At 37.2% G+C, this 22,244-nt stretch overlaps 1 protein-coding gene across 12 annotated transcripts in view; it reads left to right on the top strand.

The window, feature by feature from the left end:
- Positions 1–22,244, top strand: part of tenm3 (teneurin transmembrane protein 3) — a 758,992-nt gene that overhangs the window by 19,458 nt on the left and 717,290 nt on the right. Inside the window, exon 2 of one of the 12 annotated variants that reach the window (XM_053232295.1) lies at positions 10,554–10,653. The exons of 10 other annotated variants lie outside the window; for them this stretch is intronic. The gene's annotated coding sequence lies outside the window, so the exon portion shown is untranslated. Of the gene's footprint in view, positions 1–9,013; positions 9,114–10,553; positions 10,654–22,244 lie in introns of all 12 variants that reach the window. One more of the 12 variants, XM_053232294.1, reaches the window with a different exon arrangement.

The following is a 22,244-nucleotide window of genomic DNA, read 5'->3' as shown; positions in this document are numbered from 1 at the left end:
AAAAAAACTATAATAAAGTTCGTAATTAAAAAAAAAAGGGTGCCTAAGACTTTTGCGCAGTACCGTATATCTACAAATATATTTAATAATCTTTTATTTAGTCTTTTGTAATCTTTCAAGCACCAAAATGTATGCTGTGTAGTTCTGATTGTGATAAATGCAGTTTATTTATGGTCGGGTCAGTAAAGCAGTGACAGTGACCGATATTTTCTAGATTTTATAGATTTGACATTTCACAGTCAGGGTACAGCCTGCTCTGTAATGTTATTTCCCGTTTATCCGGAGCCAGCGATCTTTTCTCGCCAGGGTTACGGCCTGTACAAGTGTATTTGTAACGAGACAGTGAGAAACATGACACGGTGTGATAAATGGATATGTAGATCATGTCTCTATGCCCTATTCAGACCTCAATCTAATTGGATGCCCTTGTAGCAGAGGCTTTGTGCCATTAGTCATGTATTTGCCACAGAGACGCAGCGAGACTTACAGATGGCGCAAAGGATCTCTGTCCTGACAATGCATCCTGCCATGGCAATTCCACACCAGAACTGAAGTCATTCCACAAAAGAGCCGAGTTTGACCGTGAACTCGTCCCCGATTGGATCTTTTCCCTGTTGAAGGCAGAACGAATGGCATAACACTAGCAGACGGAAAAAAGGCAAAGCGATGCCGCACAGAGGCTCGAGTACATCCGTCACAGGTTGTGTTATAGCGCGAGAAATCAGTTGTTGTCGTTAAAAGCATTACATGTGGGCTTTTTTTTCCCCTCTTCTAAAGATCCATGGCATTTTGCTCAGTGAAATGAATAAAAGTGAAAAAAGTAAGAGTTTGTAATCTCCATCAATATGTGTCTTCTGGAGAACACTAATGAGCATGAGATGTGATAGAACACCGGCGGTGGTGAGAAAAGTCGGATTGATTTAACAATCTGATGAGCATCGGACTGATAAAGCATTCGGATGATCAATAGAGGCGCTTCAGAAATATCGAGATCTCTAGTAGCAGCTGTGAATGTTATTGTGCCGCGTGTGTTATTGCAGGTGAAGAGCTTCTCCTTATTATTAACAATCTTTCTGTAAACGAGTGTAACAGTGTAAAACATTCAACAAGGTTAGTAGCCAAAATCAAATCTTATATAATGATTTCTAAAATACAGAAACAGTGTTTTATGATATTTATATATGACTAATTTTTAGTGATGATTTTAAAGTTTAAAAAAATACTGACCCCCTGTAATATATCACAACCTACAGGTTGAATTCTGTCTTCTTCAAAAGGAACGTAATAAAGTATAAATGAAGAAACACCAAAAAGTTGGTGCTGTTTGTAATGTCAGAGTTGATCTTCTTATTACTGATTCTCATTACAACTGGTTTACAAACTTTATTCATTTGGACGAAAAACCAAAAACGTCAAGTTACCTTGGTCACATTTCTGCTGTAAAGCCACCCTAAAGGCTCTCTGGGAAAATATTGTGAAGCTGCATATTAAAAGAAAGATCTTTCTAATTGAGTAATAAAACTCACGTTTTCTTACAATAATTATTCTTTTTACAGTTATGTTTTTCAAGTGAAAAAAATCATCCCTCAACCCGTCTACAAAGTGTTACAACCTTGTACGTTTTAGAAATATATAATCTATGAGTGGAAGTGGCCAAGTGAAGCAACATATGCCAAGTGTTGCTTTAATGATAACAGACATGGACTTTCTATTCCCGGAGGGAAAATCCCGAGAGCTGCAAGGTTAGCGAGCAGGTGGGCTGTCTGACCCTCGGCACGGCTTCAGAACTCTCCACATCACACACCAACCCGACTATTAGAAGGAAAAACTCATGTTAGAGTAATGATGCAAGTGGTGGGTAAGAACTGTTTGAACCTGTACTGCGAAAGTACACAACGTTTGGTGTTCATTTACACTTTACCGATCAGTTTAAACCTGGAAAATAGTTTGGGTTGTGTTTAAAAAAGCATCTCAGATATAAGAACTAACAGTAAACCTCCAGCGCCGTGTGTAACCAGCGTGAATTAGTGTGAATTAGTCTTAGTTTTTTTTTGTCAAATGCTAATTAATTATATAATTTAATAATTAAGGATTTGTCACTGAAGATCTCCTTTTAATTTGCTTCTGTTTGTTTCATTTTAAACATGATTTAATGTCTTTAAATGTTTAGTATGAAAATATGTTGTTGTGTTGTGTCATAACAGACACAGTTTGAGTCTGGATAGCGTGTGTAATTTCCTAATAAAGCAATAAAGTGTTACTGTGATTTTAGCATGACACGAAGAGGAACGCAACTGAGACAAATATAATACAATATTATAAAATCCAGTGTGCACTAATTAATCTTAATCACTAATTAAACTTAGTTTTTCCGCCACACAATGCAGTCTGTTTACACTAAGCTTTGGTTGCTAAGCGACATAACAGACAAAGATGAACATAACGGCATTCCTCGGACAGCACGGTAGCTTAAGTGCGTCGGTTTTGTTGGTTTAAAACCTGACGTATTAATACACAATTCTGTTATTGTGATCTGCTCACAGGTGTGTGTGTGTGTATCAAGATTGTAAAATAGAAGTGAAACAGTCTGCTCCGTAATAAAACATTTTTTAATCTGTAATATGTGTACTGAATTAGAAAGATCTAGCAATCTAAATTCATTAAAATAGAACATTTTTTATTTCACGTTCTAGGCTTGAGGTGTCTGACGATAGTATTGGGAATCTCCCTTAGATTCCCAAAGATCTATCATTTTTGTTTAAATGTCCGTCGGAAGAAAACGTGCCGTCTGAGGCTTTAATATCGACAAAACTAAATTGTGTTGTGTCTCGTAGTACACATTTCCTTTTGTATCTTATACGAACCTTAATAGCCTGCTGTCTGACTTCCTTCCATCGTTCCATCTCAGCTTCCCTCGTCCGCGCTGCCAAACAGATAAAAGCCGCACTAGCCTTCCACGCACAACATAAATTAAGACAGTGAAACAGCATGATGTTTATCAGGGCTCCTTCACTATACAAAAACTTCACCAAGTATCTCCATAGTTTAGATCATTATATTTCAATTTTATAATGAGCTAAGTTACAGCTAATAGCTCGTTAGGTTTATTTACAGTCCCGACTTCAGTCATGCAGGCATTCCTGACCTTGTTAATGGGCAGTTAATAAATAAAATAAAACTAAGTGCTAATTCTAGTGACTAGCAGCTACAGCCAGCTTGTATCCAGCTTCTGTTAATATTGTTGGTTTACGTAATGACGTAAGGTGTGTCGTGTATTTCTGGCCACGCCCCCTTCTTTTTTCCCTATCAACGATAGTTAAGGGGTGCGATAGGACGACGGTACATCGCACACGATCTCACAAACGTTGTAATAAAGCATTTTGATGAAAATTATGATAGAAAAAGTTTCTGAACACTGGGATTTATAGGTATAAAACATTCCCGTTGTAACACTCTAAATCAGGGAATCAAGAGACTTTAATGGAAATGTCAGTGAGGAGTTAAATTTTAACTATATATTTTTACAAGTAAAATACCAAATTCATTAAAACCATCATTATTTTATTGCAACCTTATAAGTAAAAAGTTGATTAAATTACTCAAGGTTCATGTCATGAGATAGTAGTTCTTAGCATGTGAGAGTTAAACGTAAATTAAGGTGTTAGCTAGCTAAGTCATTCTGCGTGGCTAAAAGCATCTCCAGCTTTAGAACTCCTTAAAATCACTTAAAGTAGACAGGCGCATTGTTACAAGAGGAACATCCAAACTCAAGGTAGGTAACAAAATCTCCAAAGCGGGAAACGTTCTGTAAGTACAGTGAGGAATATTTAATATTTGGATTTACGTGGACGGACAGTAACGAGGCTAAACCCTTTCCCAAGTGTGTGACATGTTTGAAGCCAGCTTTCTTAAAAAGACGTTTGAAAACCTGGCCATAAAGCCAAACAAGGCGACGTTGTGTAGATTTAAAAAGCGACAAAAGCTGTAAACGAGTAAAACAACGTTTTTTCAAGAAGCAAAAGAGTCTCTTGACGTTAACCTGCTTAGCATCTCCAGGGCAAATAATTTAGGATGAAGGGATCGACAAAAGAGGCTGAGAACCCCTTCGCTAAATAAACATTATAATCGAATAATGTTGTTTTAATTAATAATGAACAGTAATGAATTTTGTCACACTCACTTTTTTTCCTAAATCTAAGCTGGTGCTGTTTTATCTAATAATTAAAAAAGTGGAATCTAGCGATGAAAGAATTGACAGGAGATTTGTACACTTTTATAAAACGGTTTTTAGTTGTGTCCAGCGTTAACACAGGAGGTGCTCCGTTAATTGAAAATATGTTTTGCGGTCTCAGCTCTCTAATTACTGGAGCAAAACCTCGGCTAATCTATCCTGTTACTACTTCAGACGGGAGAGATTCCTTACTTAAAATGGTTTGCTCGTGTGTGTGTGTGTGTGTGTGTGTGTGTGTGTGTGTTTGGGAGGGAAGATATAGTGGTGTGTGTTAGCATTTGATTACTGAGGAGGTTTGCCTTTTTCCAGAAGACGCGCTGATTCCTGACGCGTACATCGTTACTGGAGGATGTTCATATTTCAGAGGAACATGAGCAAAACATCACTTATTTATTTATTTATTTATTATTTACATCCTGAAACCTATAAATTGAAGTAATTTAAAAAAAAAACTTTTACAAAGAAGTGTAATCAATTTGCAGATATGTGTAATCTCTGTTATGAATAAATTTGCATAGATTATGTTGTGTATTTGTATATTTTTGCGTATAATCTATAAGCAAACCAAAAAAAGAGAAAAGATATTGATAACTTGTAGAATTGTAAACTGGTTCAACGTTAATGTACTTTCAGTGATATTAGTTTTCCAGCTTAAACTCTAGCTTTTTTTTTGTTATGAATGTTATGTGTTTTGATAAATTGAATTTTAACGAATATGTTTAATAACTTTACAGGTATTTGTATAAATAAATACACACGTTTTTAACGATTTCACAAATATCTTTGCATTCACAGTGCTGCTTATGCCATCTTAGCTCTTGTATTTTTATATATTTTACTGTTTTTAATGTTCTATAAGTACATTTTTATATTGAATTAATGCATTTTTGTCCTTCATGAGTAAGAAGTTTTTGTCTTAGCCATGATATTTATAGTTCCCAAAAGAATTGAAGAGTTGTAATATACTCTGTTTTAATTAAGCAGTGCTGGAAAAGATAAAGTTAGCTCCATTTAATTTTATTCACCTGTTGTTCTTTTTTTAATCCTTCTTATGTTTGCTGGAGTTTCACATACGACGGTATCTCGTACGATTGTCTCTCATCGGTTTCCCAAGATGTCCTTCGATTTCTTGCCTACGTTTGTTTCTAGGTCTTCTGTGTAATTTCTTGTCGATTTCACGGTTTATCCGTCTCGGTTAAAACCGTTGCTCGTGAGATCAGATCCTGAGCAGAGAACCGCAGAGGCTTTGTCTCGGAGAACAGTGTTGTCGGACGGGAGACTGACAGGAGACTGGAAAGGCTGTGCCGAGTGTGTCCGGGTGAAAATCCTGAATGTTTTTTTTTTTTTTTTTTTTTTTAACCTTCTCTGTTAGACTGTGATTCAGAAGCTGCCACAAAGCTGGAACAGTGAGATACACATCAACAGAGTCTGGGATCAGGAAGAGAATGGGCTTATAGATAAAACATCGGTTCAGGGCCAGAGAAGAACAAAACATGCTAGATCTCGAATGAAAGATTGCCCTGGCTTGCGTAAGGCTGGAGATTTTTTTTCCTTTTTTTTTTTTTTCCAACATTGCCGGTAAAGAGGTCGTGTACCTTGCGAAGACAGCTGAGTCAGTCTGGGAAATCTGAATGTCATTCAGAAAATTGTTTGAGATTTCTTCTGTTGTTTCGCTCTCATACAAATTTCTCATACTGTGAAACTTTTTTTTTTTTTTTTTCCCAAAGATTACAATTAATGAGAGGTTAGACATAGACTCAGAGGGAAATCCACCTTGACATTTTAATTTAAACACAAGTCTACCCTATCGGGGAAACAAACCCCTACTTGTTTTCTCTTTTGTTATTAAATTGACAAATTAGGGACTGGGAGATAATCGCCCGGATAGCCTCGTAATCCCAACAGCCGCACGCTGTAATGAATACAATCTCCTCTGTTTACCATGACGACAAATCGCATCGCGTGGTCGTAGTTCCCGGTCGAGATAACGAGCGTGTTAGTGCACTCCTGGTCTACGTGGCAGCGTGTTTAATTAAAATAATTGCAACTTTGTGTCACAGAGCTGGGATTAGTGTTTGTGCTCAGTGTCAATCTAATTATTACACTTATTTCAAGCCATCTCTGTGTTCCCCTCCAGCCCAAATCCTCCATCGTCACATTTCAGTGTAAGATTTCAGCCTTGTTTCAACATGTCACATCATTCATGATTTTTTTCTTCCTTTATCCAGAATTGGCCAGTTCTCTTTTTACTAGACACAAAGAAACAGTGGTATGGAATGCTAATTAGTGAGTCATCCATATTGTATATATTTGAGTAGAGGTGAAAAATGGACATTTTGTGACATTTTACAAATGCTGAATGGAAGATCATATTGTTTTGGTTATTTCTAGCAATTGTAAGGTTATTATTACTGACATTAACTAGATAAGTGTCAGGATCAGTGACAGATAGGGGTGTAATGATACACTCCTGTTATGATTCGATTCGACTCATGATACCGTCTTTGAGATTTCGATTTGATTCTCAGAATATTTTGAAAAAAAAATTTGAATGAAGAATAGTTATGACTAAATAGACTCCTTTTTTATTTCTGAATCATAAATGAAGCAGAACAATGTGCATTTTTGTCTGTATGTAAATAAATAAATCAAAAATTGATATGAACAGAGGTTTAATATTGTAAACAAAATGTACTACAGGTTCACCAAATCTTCAGTTTTTGATTGAATAAAAAAAGGGGTCTGAACTCTGGACTTGAAGCATAATGAGCTCCACAGTAGAAATAGAGCTCCAAAGTCGGCTAAAATGCCCGTTTTCCGCAGCCTCTGGTGCTGTTGGAAAGCTACTGAAGAGCTCTTTTTAACCTTTATAGAATGGGTTGGTGTTCAAACAGTGCAACTGCATTACATGCATAAGTAATAGAAAGCTGATTGCCATGATGTTTCAGGTCATGTGACCAATCTAATGCAAGACATTTATGTACATATTACAGGTACACAGCAGTATATCATGTTTATTAGTGACATCAGATGCACAGACTGCTTTTCATGTACACACACATTCAACAAATAAATAATAATAATAAAATAAATATACTTGAATGTAGGGCTGGGCAATATGAAGATATAATATTGATATTGTGAAAAATTACATCACAGTACGCTTTTCAGAGATATCACAGGTGTCACGATATCTGTTTCTAATGTGTTTCTAAATTAAAAATTATATACATCGATATTTACTTACATCAGCGTAATTTAAAAAAGTAATTCTGTTAGAATTTATTACAGTTTATTTATTTATTTTCATTTTTCTGATTTATTTTATATTGATTTATTGAATTATTTAACTTGTACATCTTTTTTTTTTAATACAACACTATTGTTTGTCAGCAGTTTGTTAGCAAACACGATATCATAGAAACGTCTAGAAAAATATTCGTGATATGTGATACGATATTTTTGTCACATTGCCCGTCCCTACTTGAATGTAATTTTAGACAGTTGTCTAACTTAAGTTGTCTAACGATCATCTGTGTTCAATATAGATTCTTTTTCTGTTCTTTTGCTCAACATTTTATTTTTCCTGGATTGATTTTTGCACGGAATGCAGATTTCATGCAAATCTTTTTCTTGCAGTAGCTCAGCAGGTAGTGAGAGGCGTGTTACGTAATACACATGAGGTATTATCTAGACTATCCTTCTGAATGGTGATAAGGCTTCATACCGTATCGTGGCCCACAGCTGTGCACTTTCTGCCAGCACTGATGGCACGGATGACCCTTACGTCATCAGACATAAAATTTTTTCCATTTTTGTTCTACCGTCAGTGAGGATCCTCGCAGTCCAGCACATGTGATCGCACATCTGAGGCTAAAAGGGGAGGGCAATATGACCAAAAAAAAAAAAAAATCATGAATAATTTCTACAATACATGATATGTATCACAGTATACAAGACTGCTATCGTGCTGCATTTAAAAATATATATATATGACAAATTTCAAAGAAAATCTTATTCAGTGTCTACAAAATAAAATGCTTAAAACTGACAAGAAGATTAAAATAATACATTGCTAAAAATTCTCATAATAGATTTTAAAGATTCTGTATCTAATCAGTTTGTAATTGTTAAATTTATTACACTACAGAAAATTACATCTTAGCAAGTGAAAATAACTTATCTACTATTTCCTGTTGTAAGATTACAGTAAACCAAGTATAAGATTATTAAGTCTGTTTCTTGACATATTTCCTGGTTTTTAAGCTTTACATTTTTTTTCTATTGGCAGATGTTGTTGCTTCTTTCTGGAAATAAATGCTTAAAATTAACAAAATTATCTGCCAACAGAACGAGACTATCTCAAGCTTGAAATTAGTAAAAAATGTCTAGAAAAAGGTATAATAATCTTAGATTTGGTTTGCTGTAATCTTCTAGAAAGGAAATGCTAGATCATTTGACTATATTCAACATACTTGCTAAGACATCAGTGTAAGAAACATAATACGATACTGGTGATATCTCGGAAAAGCGTATCGTGACGTAATTTATCACAGTATCGATATTATATCATCGTATTGCCCAGCCCTAGAGGCTGTATGTTATCATGTTTAATGCTTTCACTGCAGTTTGTAACCACGGCCTTTTCGTAGAACCAAATTAGAGACAATTGATGCAGTAATGAAGTACCCTCTCTTCTTAAACGTGTATGTGATATTTTATTTTTATTATACCGGTAAAATGTGACTAGGAATTTTTTTTTCTATTTTATGTTACCCTCAGGTAGTCTTTCTGCTCCGCACTTATCTCTCACACACACCTGCGTAAGTCTCGAGTGTCAGGCATCGGCACGGTGTTTTACTCCTCTAAACGTCTTAACATGGTGAGTTTCTCTCTCATTTCATTTTCGTTTCACATTAGGGCTACCCTTTAATGCAGACACCCGCAGAATAATAGACAGAAATCGGAATATACGCAAGAGGGAAAAAACAAAACAATCACACACTTTTGATGAGTGATTATTTAAGATGCTCCGGTGTAGAAGTAGTAGTAGTAGTAATAATAATAATAATAATAATAACTATAATAATGATAAAACGCTTTCAGGCTTCTCTGTAGTTGATTCCTTGTTTGTGTTGGGAGCACAGAAAAGACCAGTTAATACTTTTCTATAGAAAACACAATTTCAAGTGGCGTATTTGTCACCCTAAATAGCACAGGTAAGCAGCATCGAAAGGTTTAAGTTAATTTAATTCTCCATAGACGGCTATAGAGCAGTAGCCGTGCCTCTAAGTCTCTCTCTTTTTCAGTTATGAAGATTGATCTCAGCGTTTTAGCTCACTACAATATGCACCTTGTTTTCTAGCAGTTGATCACGTCAACTTCTTTACGGTTATTTATAGGGATGCGGATCAAATGTTTCATTTTTGACACGATGTCGATATCAGAGCTCAGATAAGCAGATACATACTCAAAACTGACCTTTCTTTTTTTTTTTCCCAGTAATAATAAAAGCAAAGGCTGTTGCCTTGAGTATGCAATGTTTACGGTTTATTTATTTATTTTTTGATCAGATAATAAGATTTATTCTACTTTGAATACAAAAGAAGAAAATTATCTATCAACATGACACAGTCATGGCATGTATAGAAAGCGTGTGGAAAATATGTGACATCTAATCAGCAATGACATTTAATATCCGATTTGTTTTAGTTTTTATTTATTTATTTATTTTTTTAAAAAAAAGGCATTTGATTTGATCTCACATCTCAAATTTTAATTTGTATGACATAACCACATCGTCCTCACTCGCTCACATTCTTTATGAAATTAAGAGATCAGGTTCACTTTTTGACACAAACCTCCGTTACATTTTTCGTGAATGCTGTCCTCAAGCTGTTACATCGATGTACACTAAATTGCTTGTTTATTAGTTAACTAGATTGGTATAGCAGATTAACTGGTTGATTAGTGATATTGATAGTGACTGGTGGCGGCACGGTAGGTGGTAGCGTCGGTAGCATTCCATCCTGAGCTCGGGTTACTCTCTGACTGGATCTGTGCGCGTGCTGACTAAAAAAACTGCTTCTGGGTGTGACCGAGTGTGTGTGAGACCGAGTGTGTGTGAGACCGAGTGTGTGTGAGACCGAGTGTGTGTGAGACCGAGTGTGTGAATAATCAATGTATGACCGAGTGTGTGAGTAATGCGTGTGTGAATAATGCGTGTGTGACTGAGTGTGTGTGACTGAGTGTGTGAATACTGTGTGTGTGACCGAGTGTGTGTGACTGAGTGTGTGTGACCGAGTGTGTTTTTTTTGTCCAGTGTTCCCAGAGTTGACTCACGATCAACCGTGACTCCGACCTGAATAATTTGCTTACTGAAGATGATGATGATGATGATGATGACGATGAAGTTAAGGAAGGTTAGGAACCTGTGCTTTTCAGTATAACGCTGTTTAAACTATGGGGTGTTAGGTAATGTTAACGGATCAGGTTTTTCTAAGTTTAACAGTATTTTATGCAATACTTTATCAGCTTACAGATTTTCAAAAAGAACAGCAGTAAATGCCACACAACACTGGCACAGCCATTCAAGGACTTCATTATTCGGTTTCAGGAAGAATGTCAGAACATTGTATAAAGCACTCATGTTAAGATAAAAAACTCATATTTGGTATTTTAGCAACGCAACATAAAAATGCATTTTCTGCTTTTCGCTTGGCATGTTTGTTTTTTAAAAAAATAAGCTGTCCTGTTACAAAGAAATGACTTTTCTTGAAGGCATTAGTTGTACATAGACAAATGTTACTTATATAACCTTTCCAACATTTTTTTTTATCACTTTATACCATCATATATGGGTACTGTCACACCTCTTGGAAGGATACATGATCATTCCTTCTTGTTTACTGATGTGCAGTGGTATAACAATTACAACAATTCTTTTACATTTGGTCAAATTTGCCATGAGAGCCATGTTAGGAGTTGTGTAATGCAACATTAAAAACAATAGTGAAGGTTTTCACTATTAGAGGTGGGCCATATTATAATTTTAGATCATCAGTGATTAAAATATGTCCACGATCTGTTTTTACAGAGAGACACCGTGATGCTAAACACCAAAGATGATGATGAGTTGCGCTGAAAATGCTCAGACATGGGACTTTCTAGTTGTATTATAAACCAGACTTTAATTTATTCACTAGTCCATCTTGTATGCTCTCTGACAGACACACGAACAAACCAGTAATAACCAACATGACTAGCTTTTGTTTTCTCCTCGTTTTGTTTAGGAACATGGCAGATTGGCTGATGACACGGAAGAGTTGTTGCCTAAAAATTTCAACAGCAGTTATATAGAACTGCTGGATTTTACACAACGGACACGGAGGTTGCTTTCAAAATATGCATAGGCAAGATTGGCTCATAGAGGAAACACGACAAATTTATTTAGCACCCCAAAGAGTGTGCCGAATTACAGATAACAGATTACAGAGAGCGCATGTGAGTGTAACAGCACTGCAGCCGAAAAGCAAACAATAATTAAAAAACAAAAAAAAGGTGTTTGAAAAAGGCACAACTAATGAGAGAAGTAGTAAGTGCTGGAAAGGCATCACTGATGCTGTGACATTTTACTGGCCAAGGACATAATCCCTGTCAAAATGGTCCAAATGTCGGTTTTAAGCCACTTCTAAAAATAGTTTATCCTCATTTTCACTTACCGAGTCACAAATATTTTTAAACACCATCATTCCTACACAGAATGCTGAGAGAAGTGCAGCGAAAACCCCAAACAATGAAACGTGAATAGCTTATTTTAAAAATGTTAAATAAAAATGTAAAACCAACGCAGCTAATGTATTCAGTGTTTAAACACTCGCTGTCCTGTCAATCAACTTTCCATTTATTGCACTTATAAATACTGGAGACTTTAGTAGAGATGATGTACATTTTTATTTAACATTTTTTTAAATGTGATGTCCATGTGTGATTTTCATTTTAGAAAGAATTGTTTTGCTTTGAGGTTATGTTTCCTTGTAGAGCTATATTTTCATCAGCAGGAAAAAATTAATTTGGTTGCTCTGTTCAGTAACTTCCAAAATAGTCTTAAAAACCAACATGACAAATAATCGTGGTCATATTGTAGAACGAGATGCAGCCTGAAAAAAAAAAAAATAAATTATGGTATTTTTGCCTCTGTTTTCTGTACCAGCTAACAAATGAAGTCTCGTTCAGTGTTTTGATCCATTGCAGCTGTACTTGAGGTGGTATTGTGTGGAAATGAGGCAACACACAGACTAAACTAGAGGACGAAGGGGCACTTTACAGAATATAAATGCCAAGGCTGGACACAGAAACAAACAAATAACTGAACTAGCAGTGGCCTTGGGGACATCTCATCTAAATCTGTGTTTTGTAGCCATGACCTCTTATGTTTTCTCTAATAGTTTCCTTTCTAAACTGCAAATCGCAGATCTCCTCAAGAGCACCAAAGATTGTACTGAATGTCATGGCATGATGGAGAGAAAGAGCGATTGTAATAATTGTGTAATAATTAGATTGCCACAAAGATACAGAGAGCAAAGCCGTAACCCCAACTAAGCATTTTAATTAAAAACATGGCCACCTTGACCAGTACAGTAAGGCACTGGATGCTGACACACTTGTTATTTTAACCGGACAATTTATCATCACGTGGCAGAGTGTGTACTGTGATTATGAGGCTATTCAAGTCCATAAAAGAAAAACCAACAGACTGATAAGTAAATGTAAATGTAAGATGCCCTTTCCTTGTATAATTTTTGCTGGATTTTCTAGAAATCAGCACAAAACCATCACCACAATTTTGCCACAAGAGCATTTGAGTGACAGTAATATACTGTAGGTTCTGTGATACTTTTTTATTCCCTGTTAAAGTATAAAGTTGATTTAAGGATTGCTACATCCATTAATTGTGGATGTGTGTAGCAGCACACAGAGTGACAGTATCTGCTGAAAGATGAATATAACATAAACGCTCCAAACAAAAACAAACAAACAGAACCAAAAGCGCTCTCAAGGCCGTCTTATCCTGTCATTTTGCAGCTCATTATTGCGTCGCCTCGACCTCTACTTACTTGTCTAATAGTAATTTTTTTTTAACTGTGATTTTTCAGATCTCCTCAAGAGCAGCAGCCGTTGCCACACGAGTGCTTATATAACTGCATCAAGCACTCTCGGTTCTAAATGGAAAACAGCTTTTTGCATATGTGTGTGTGTTTATGGTCAAGACTGCTTTGCGAGGCAGTCTTTTTTGAGACATAAATTTGAAGAAAACAATTCGGAAAGGGTTGTAATTTATTGTGGTTTAGCTATCGTAACTTTCACAAAATACACTGCTGTGTCTTTTAAACATAATATCGCCAGTGGCATGATTGGGGTCGTGTTTTCATTTTACAGGGCAAATCTTTACCTGATCAGTAGGAGAGCTGTAGAGTTCTTTGTTTTATTTATGTATTTATTTATTTAGCATCATCAATACCACTACATGCCTAAAAAGCATTTAAAGGAGTAAAATTAACTTAAGTATCCTATCATATTGGAACCTGAGCCCTGCTTATTCATGCAATCAGCCAATCATGTGGCAGAAATGCAGTGCATACATTCGTCCAGATACAGGTAAAGAGCTTGAGTTAATTTTCACAACAAACATCCGAATGGGGAAAAAATCTCACTGGTCTCAGTGACTTTGACTTTGGCAGGGATGTTGGTTTGAGAGTTTCAGAAACTCTCCCGGGATTTTCACTCACAACAGTCTCTAGAGTTTAAACAGAATGGTGTGAAAATCAACCACAACAACAACAACAAAAAAAAGAAAACCACATCCAGCGAGCGGCTGTTCTGTGAGTGGAAACGCCTTGTCGATGAGAGAGGGGTCAGAGGTCAGACTGTTTTGAGGTGATAGGGAGGCTATGGCGACTCAAATAACCACTCTGTACAACCGTGCTGAGCAGAAAAGCATCTCAGAACACACAACACACTGGAAGGAATCCGATGATACAGTGGGTGCAGGCTCACCCAAAATGGACCGATGAAGATTGGAAAAAGACCAGGTGATTTTCAGCTGTCCAGTTTCACTGACCCTGTGCCCACTGTAGCCTCAAATTACTTTTATTTTACTGACAGAAGTGGAAGATTGATAATTGAAAAGCACTGTCATATAATAGGTATTATGTTTAGAGTCTTTCAGTACAATATGTAATTCATATATTTTATAATTTACACACACACACACACACACACACACACATACTAGTATGGTTATAGCAAAGAAATGAGAGAGAAAGGACAAATAGAGGATAAACGTAGGATGACTCGCCTCCATATCGCCTGAGATGAAAGCATGCATCAGACTGTATGTTGGAACGTAATTGAAGCTGCAAATTGAAAATCTGAGATTCTCTCATTCAGAGAGCGACGCGATTTCCATCTTGTGCTAGGTATGGCTTTATTGATTGATCATTTTCAGGCTTTAACTTGAGGGAAAAAAAAAAATGTCTCAGAAGTGTTGCTGACTGACATTTAAAACACAAGGAAGGCGACTGGACACTCGGCTTTGTGTGTTAGGAATCTGTACATAAGCTGTAACGCTAAACGCATATAAGCATTAATTATGTTTAATTAGCTCATTATCATGAGCTAATTCTCATTAATTACCTCATTAGCTTTGACAGAACTCATTGTTTCATGTCTTAATAGCATGCAGGTTTAAGACACAATCTATGTTATGTTATTTAAAATGCATACTGTATTCTTCTTTGTTTAACATTATTTTTTTTTGTGTTTGTTTATTGTTGTGAAGCACAGGAATTGTCATTCAGCTCCAGCCTTGTCTCTTCGCCTTTTGCGTTTTTTTTATTTATTTATTTATTTTTTTTTCAAGTCAAACAATTACCATATTGTGGAGAGACCCACACACGGAGGACTGTGTCTTTTAATACGTATTTGTCATTGCTGATATTCTCACAGAACATTTTGTTCTTCGACTCGCTGCGGAGTTAACAGGTAGGCTGCAGTGCCGTAGTCCATGTTGGTGTAGGTGAATGTCAAATGGGAACAAGCAGTTCTTTCAGCTAATGTGGACATTATTCATTAGGTAGGGGGAAAGAAAAACTGTTATGCCTCTTGCGGAGAAGTTTTATTGATTTTAAAGCATTGGAAGAGGAGGAAATGTGCCAGGGAACAGATGAGAAAGGAGAGAGAGAGAAGGAAGAAGTGTAGGACGTAGGCAGAGAAAACAAAAGTATATAGAGTTTAGAGAACTACTGAGTTGTTTTTTTTTTTTTTTATTCAAGCTTTTAAATTAATTCGAATATCAAATACATATTTTTTAAATTGCAAAGAAAATGAACAGGCTACATGACTGATGTAAACACTAGATCAGCGTTATTCCTTTTCGATCCACAAGGAGGCAAACAACATAAATATCAAACATCCAAAAGCTTACGATGTTATAAAATTATTTGTAAAATAAATAAATAAATAAAAACATTCAAATAAACAGCATCATCTATTAGGTGACCACTCTGTACAACCGTAATAGACAATTTGTTTTTGTGCTTCTGTTTGCATCCAGTCACGCAGGCTAGCTAGCTGTAATTGTTTTTATTTTTTTTCCTTAACATGAAGTCACGGTGATCAGCAGGATGTTTGCTTTAATATCTTCTGTTTACAACGGTGAAGAAATCCTTAGTCAGGGCAGCGGTCCAAGCCGTGTCGTGGCTATTAATTGCCCGGTGGACGAGTAACTTTAACAGCCAAAGAAAGAAAATAAATCCTACTTCCTTTTGACTTTTGCAAAACAAAAGTTTTCATTTGGTGCATATGTATACATTTTATGCATTGTGATGCTAAAATTAAAGCACATGCTGCTGATTCTGAATCCCGCCGCCTGCTGGCGGATGGTGGAACTGTATTTACTAGTCGGATTAATTAGTGTGAATGATATTTACAGAATAAGGAACATGCAGGTTTGGGGAAACACTGACGAAACTGAGCAGAAAGTAGTCATATAACATTCCTGCTTACTACACACAGTCACTTCGCAGCTAAACAAGTCGAGAGACCATAAAGACTCTAGCTGTACTTCATTAAAATGTATTTAATGTGCGATGTGAGAAGTGAACACAGTAGCTCATAGCTGAAAAAATTGCTTTTTGTCCAGGGCACAAACACAATGTCCTACTTCAGAAACTTTATTAGAAGGTAGCTACACAGAGTTATGTTCTCCCCGGGAATTAAGTTCCTTTCCCTCAGTCTTTATTAGTGCACTCAGCTACTAGCGAACTAGCGAACTAACTACCTTATTAAATTACACTGGATTCCACTTTTTAAGCCTAGTCAGTTAGGTTTCTGAGCTATAGAAACACTAGAACTTTAACCTTTAGCTAACAGATTTGTGATTTGTCCACCACTGTATTTAACATGCCATATGAATAGCTTTCTCTTCTTGTCGTCATTGGTCATCAGTTGACGTCAGTCTGATGTAGCTCTTCTGAAAAGTTGAACATTTCTCAACTTTAAAAGTGCTTCATTTAGCTTAAAAAACAGCCAGATACAGCGTTTTTTAAGGAACGGTGCCGTCTGAGCGCCTCATTGCTACTTCAAAGAATGTCATCGTGGTATACATCTGAGCCGCAATCCCTGTCTACGGATGTGAATGAACAAGTGTTTCACATTTTTTTTTTATCAACTTTGGAAAAAAGAGACACAGAATGTCTAGGTAGCAAGAGAGCAGGTTGTGCGGATGGGTGGTCGAGGAAGAGGAAATGTAAAAAAAAAAAAAAAAATACTCAGCACATTATTATTTCAGGATTATCTCCATGGAGTAGCTGTTTTATTTCTCCATGCCAGGACACGAGCACACGGGCCATGTTCACACAGCTCTCACATATCGCTCCCCACACAGCTCTTTATTCTGTCAGAGCATGTAGAGAAGTGGGGGATATCGATCATAACATGACTTACACACTTGAAACCGCATGTGTTTATTCACTTCAAGTTTTTAGCTGTGTTAAGCTTCAGCCGCATTATTGTGAATGTGAAACGACTGGACGTTTTCCTAACCTAATATTCCAGTGTTATAGGTAGGGTGGGGTAATAGGGCAATAAGAGAGCGCATTTACATTTACAGCATTTGGCAGACGTCCTTATCCAGAGCATCTTCCACTTAAAGTGCTTTATAGTCTCCATCAAAAACAGATCCTCATGCTAGGACAAATAGGTCATGGTCTAAAATTACGATTAAGATAAGACCCTGATACTGAGCAGGTAGTACAGCAATAAAAGATATATAAGGCAATAAGGCATCCTGAAACACATTAAATATGCTTATGTAATATAAATTATTTATGCGTTCTATTGTTGTTCTCATTTATTGGTTGGTGCTGTATTTTTGTTATTGCTAGTTCCTAAAAAACAAATTTTCTAGAGATGCTAAATTTCATATTACTGAGAAATCTAGAGTAGAAGTAGGGGTGCAAATGCTGGTGCAAAGCCCCAGAATGCAATGCAGCTATACGACGCTGAGTAGTTAGAGATGAAGATTTGGTACAGATGAGGAAAGAGAGAAAGCTGGACAGACTAAAGCACTAAAGCACCGCTGTATCACTCCCTTTAGGTAGAGATGAAGCAAGGGCTAAATCCCACTGCACCACTATCAGCAGGTGGTCGAAAGCCATTGTGGGTAATGTACGAAACTGTAAACCAGAGTGAAAATAGATGATGTTGGTGAGCGAAGTTTGTCCTTTAAGATCACATGTTAATGATAAAGATTTATATGCAAATCTTTCAGGATGGATTTTTACTTTAGGTGCTTAGTGAAGAAGTAAGTGTTTAGTTATCTGTATCTCTAAATTGCATTACAAAGCACATTTCTGATCCTTACGCAGGTGTGTTAATGTTTTTATAACACTGACTGAATCCGTTATTCCTATAAGTTAAAGCATGTTTAATTCTTCCTCATTAAATCATCAATCTTCTGAGATTTTAATTAAAATTAAATGCTCTGTTTCCTGCTGTTTGCAAATCAAAGTATTGTGAGACATATATATCATAAAGTTATAATGTGATATTTCTAATATATTTCTGACAACTACTTGTTCTCTTTGAAAATGTGAAGTATTAGATTGATGATGAAGTTTTATGTGACTAAATAACAGCGACCGTTCTGACAAAGAGAGCAGTCCGATTTTAACCTTTTGTGATTTGCAGAGTATGAATGCAGGATGTGTAACGCTGATGCTGATGTTCAAGCTGTCTCATTAATATTCAAAAGCGTCAGAATACAAATTATTTATACAATTTTTAAAAAGAAAAGCGTTTTAAAGGAATTTGACAGCTCTCGCCAGCAAACAGTCATGTTCATTGTCTAAGTGAATTGCAGCAGTAGATACAGACTTCCTCATAGCTTTATCATAAGATAAAAGACAAATAAACCCCGTTACCTAAATGGAAATGCGCACTGCTGGGCTCTTACTGCAACCCTTAAGGAAGATTGTTTCCGACAGACAGGAAATTATCAGCTATATATCTCTATCCTTACATCAGCTCCGGATGACGAAATGCCTCCGAGCACGCTGGGTAGTTGATGTGATTTGCGCAGCACAAATACACAGAAAAACATAAAATGATAGTCATTAATCTCCGAATGAAATTGAATCACCTGCTTGTTAAAAATACGGTTGAACAAATATTCAGGTTTGCATGGTCTTATATCTAGAATATTTCCGAATGTTTCACTGTGCTGTGTTAGTTTTTCAACACTCCATTTGCAGCTCACATATTCACAAGGAGTTACGAGTTTGTGTGGTCTGAAAAAACGAGCGTCACTAAAATTGTTCGTAACTGTGTCGACTCGCTCTCGCTTCTATTTATCCCACCTCGAGTTCTTTCCCCAGGATACTTTTTTTTTTTTTTGTTTAAAGTTTCTGTTGTTGCGAGCTATTGTCACGCGCTCTTAATGGGCTTGGCGGCGGCACACGGAGAATCAAAACCCACCGGTGTGTGATCGACGGTCCTTTGTCAGGAGACGTGTATCTGTTCATTTGCCGTTTGCATTTGAATAGATTCACTTGACAAGACTCTCTTTAGAAAGCATCTCAGATTACAGTCTCGTGCGAACGTGTTGTAGCGCTTTTCCCATCTGACTGCAGCGAGTAAAGTTCTCTTTTCACAGGCAGATCAGCTGTCAGCGTGCCGTGTTTATACAATACAACATTGTGCTAAAGCCTAATTAATTAGACACACTAAAAGAGTGGTTGTTTTGATAAACAGTAATTACTTTGAGGTTTGGCAGAAAGGGAAGGAGTGCAGACGGACTGCAACACTGGCACAGCGCTAGACTTCTCTTCCATTACTACCTCACTGAGTTTCACATGGTTTTCATTCACACATAGATAGATAGATAGATAGATAGATAGATAGATAGATAGAATGAAAGATGAATGGATGATGGATAAATGGAAATGGTAGACAGACAGGTGGATGTGTGTGTGTGTGTGTGTGTGTGTGTGTGTGTGTGTGTGAGAACAGTTAGTTGTCGAGGATGAGCAATGGAACAAGGTGGCCTGGTCTGATGAATCACATTTTCTTTTACATCGTCTTTTATATACACCTTGTATATTTTATATATAGGTGGATAGATAGCATGGTAGTTAGACTGACAGCTGGATGGATGGGTGGGCGTATAGATAGGTAGATAGATAGATAGATAGATAGATAGATAGATGGATGGATGGATAGGTGGATGGATGGATGGAGAAGACTGTGAGACGGATGGATGGACTGTGAGACAGACAGACGGACAGACAGACAGACAGACAGATAGACAGACTGTGAGACAGACAGACAGACAGACTGTGAGACAGACAGACAGACAGACTGTGAGACAGACAGACAGACAGACAGACAGACTGTGAGACAGACAGACAGACTGTGAGACAGACAGACAGACAGACAGACTGTGAGACGGACAGACAGACTGTGAGACAGACAGACAGACTGTGAGACAGACAGACAGACAAACTGTGAGACAGACAGACAGACAGACTGTGAGACAGACAGACAGACAGACTGTGAGACAGACAGACAGACTGTGAGACAGACAGACAGACAAACTGTGAGACAGACAGACAGACAGACTGTGAGACAGACAGACAGACAGACAAACTGTGAGACAGACAGACAGACAGACTGTGAGACAGACAGACAGACTGTGAGACAGACAGACAGACTGTGAGACAGACAGACAGACAGACTGTGAGACAGACAGACAGACAGACAGACTGTGAGACAGACAGACAGACAGACAAACTGTGAGACAGACAGACAGACAGACAAACTGTGAGACAGACAGACAGACAGACTGTGAGACAGACAGACAGACTGTGAGACAGACAGACAGACAGACTGTGAGACGGACAGACTGTGAGACAGACAGACAGACAGACTGTGAGAGAGACATGAAAAAGAAATCAGGTTTTTAATTTTTTTTTGTTCGTTCCATGTAGTGATATTATATGCTTGGTTATGGGGTCAGGCTTATTTGCACTGTGCGTATGTATGTGTATGCTCTGGATATATTTCCTGAATTTCTTTGACTTTAATATTAACAGCCATGATGATTTTTCTGCTACCTATTTATTTTTTTATACTTCAATTTTCAAGACCTGAATTTCAAAAAGGTGAATTCAGATATAGCAGTAAAAATGTTCGATATCATCGATTTATTCATGCTTTTTTTCCCAGGCCTAAACCTGCCATGAAATTCTTGCTCGAGTTCTGCTGAACCTGACTGAACTCAGTAAACTGAGTGTAGGTTATTTTCTCCAACATATGATTGATTTTCCTCCAAGAGCGATTCTTGATGCAATAGGAATCATAATATTGATTATGCAAGGATACATAATTAATAAAACGCTGATATTTCCACGATTTTCACATCATCACATTTATGCATTGCGATGTATCTTGTCACAATGTATTGTTACACCCTTTTCTCTAGTATGTATACAGCTGAACTCGAAACAGTGACACAGTTCGAGTCTGCAGAGGCGTAGCTACAGGACAGGCAAGGCAGGCAATCGCTTTGGGGCCACGACATTTAAGATGGTCCACGAAAATGTCATCTCAGAATGCAGAAGACCTCCGATGGGTAAAGTATGACGCTACACCAGGAACCCCATCTCATCTTGCTAGCATGCGAGTTTTACGCGAGTTCTCCCACGCCAGAAAAGCAGGACAGGAAAAGAAGAACTGCTGTAGGCTAAGCTTGTAGACTAAAACACTTGACTCCTATACAGGGAATAATTACGCTTACAAGAGTCCGAAAAGTACTTTCTGCTTCTTCTCTTTCTTCTTCTTCTTCTTTACTCCTTGGTGATATATGGAGCAGCATGTTTATTTATAGTATACAAATAAGAGCAAGTGATGGTCCTCGAGCGATATTCAGGCTATATTACAAAAACAATAAGCTGCAGGAGGCTGAAGGCGAGGGGTAATAATCTCCTGCTTTGCTCAGGGCCTCTCTTTTCTTATTCATACAGAGTGTTTGACATACAAGCCTCCTCATTTAGAAGTGACTCAGTGCATTCAAACTGCTCTCCCACACAGACACACACACACACACACACACACACACTTACACACACACGGACAGTTATCTCACAGCCAAACTTAATTTCACATATGCGTGCTCTTTATACACACACAAAAGCTCTCTTTGCTAATTAATGCACATATTGGCCATCTTACACACTGTGCTCTCTCTCTCTCTCACACACACACACACACACACACACACACCTAACTCTAAAGTGTGCAATAACGGTTTATCCAGTTTTATTATTTTTTTTTTTTTAATTTGATGTCTTTTAACAATAGTCATTGTCACAAAGCAGCTTGACATAAATCAGGATGTGGATTTAGATCCCTGATGAACAATCCAGGGGTGACAGCGATGAGGTAAAAACTCCCC

Source organism: Pangasianodon hypophthalmus, chromosome 3 (genome assembly GCF_027358585.1).
Source record: "Pangasianodon hypophthalmus isolate fPanHyp1 chromosome 3, fPanHyp1.pri, whole genome shotgun sequence".
Lineage (NCBI taxonomy): Eukaryota > Metazoa > Chordata > Actinopteri > Siluriformes > Pangasiidae > Pangasianodon > Pangasianodon hypophthalmus.
This window is presented reverse-complemented; position numbering and strand designations above follow the sequence as displayed.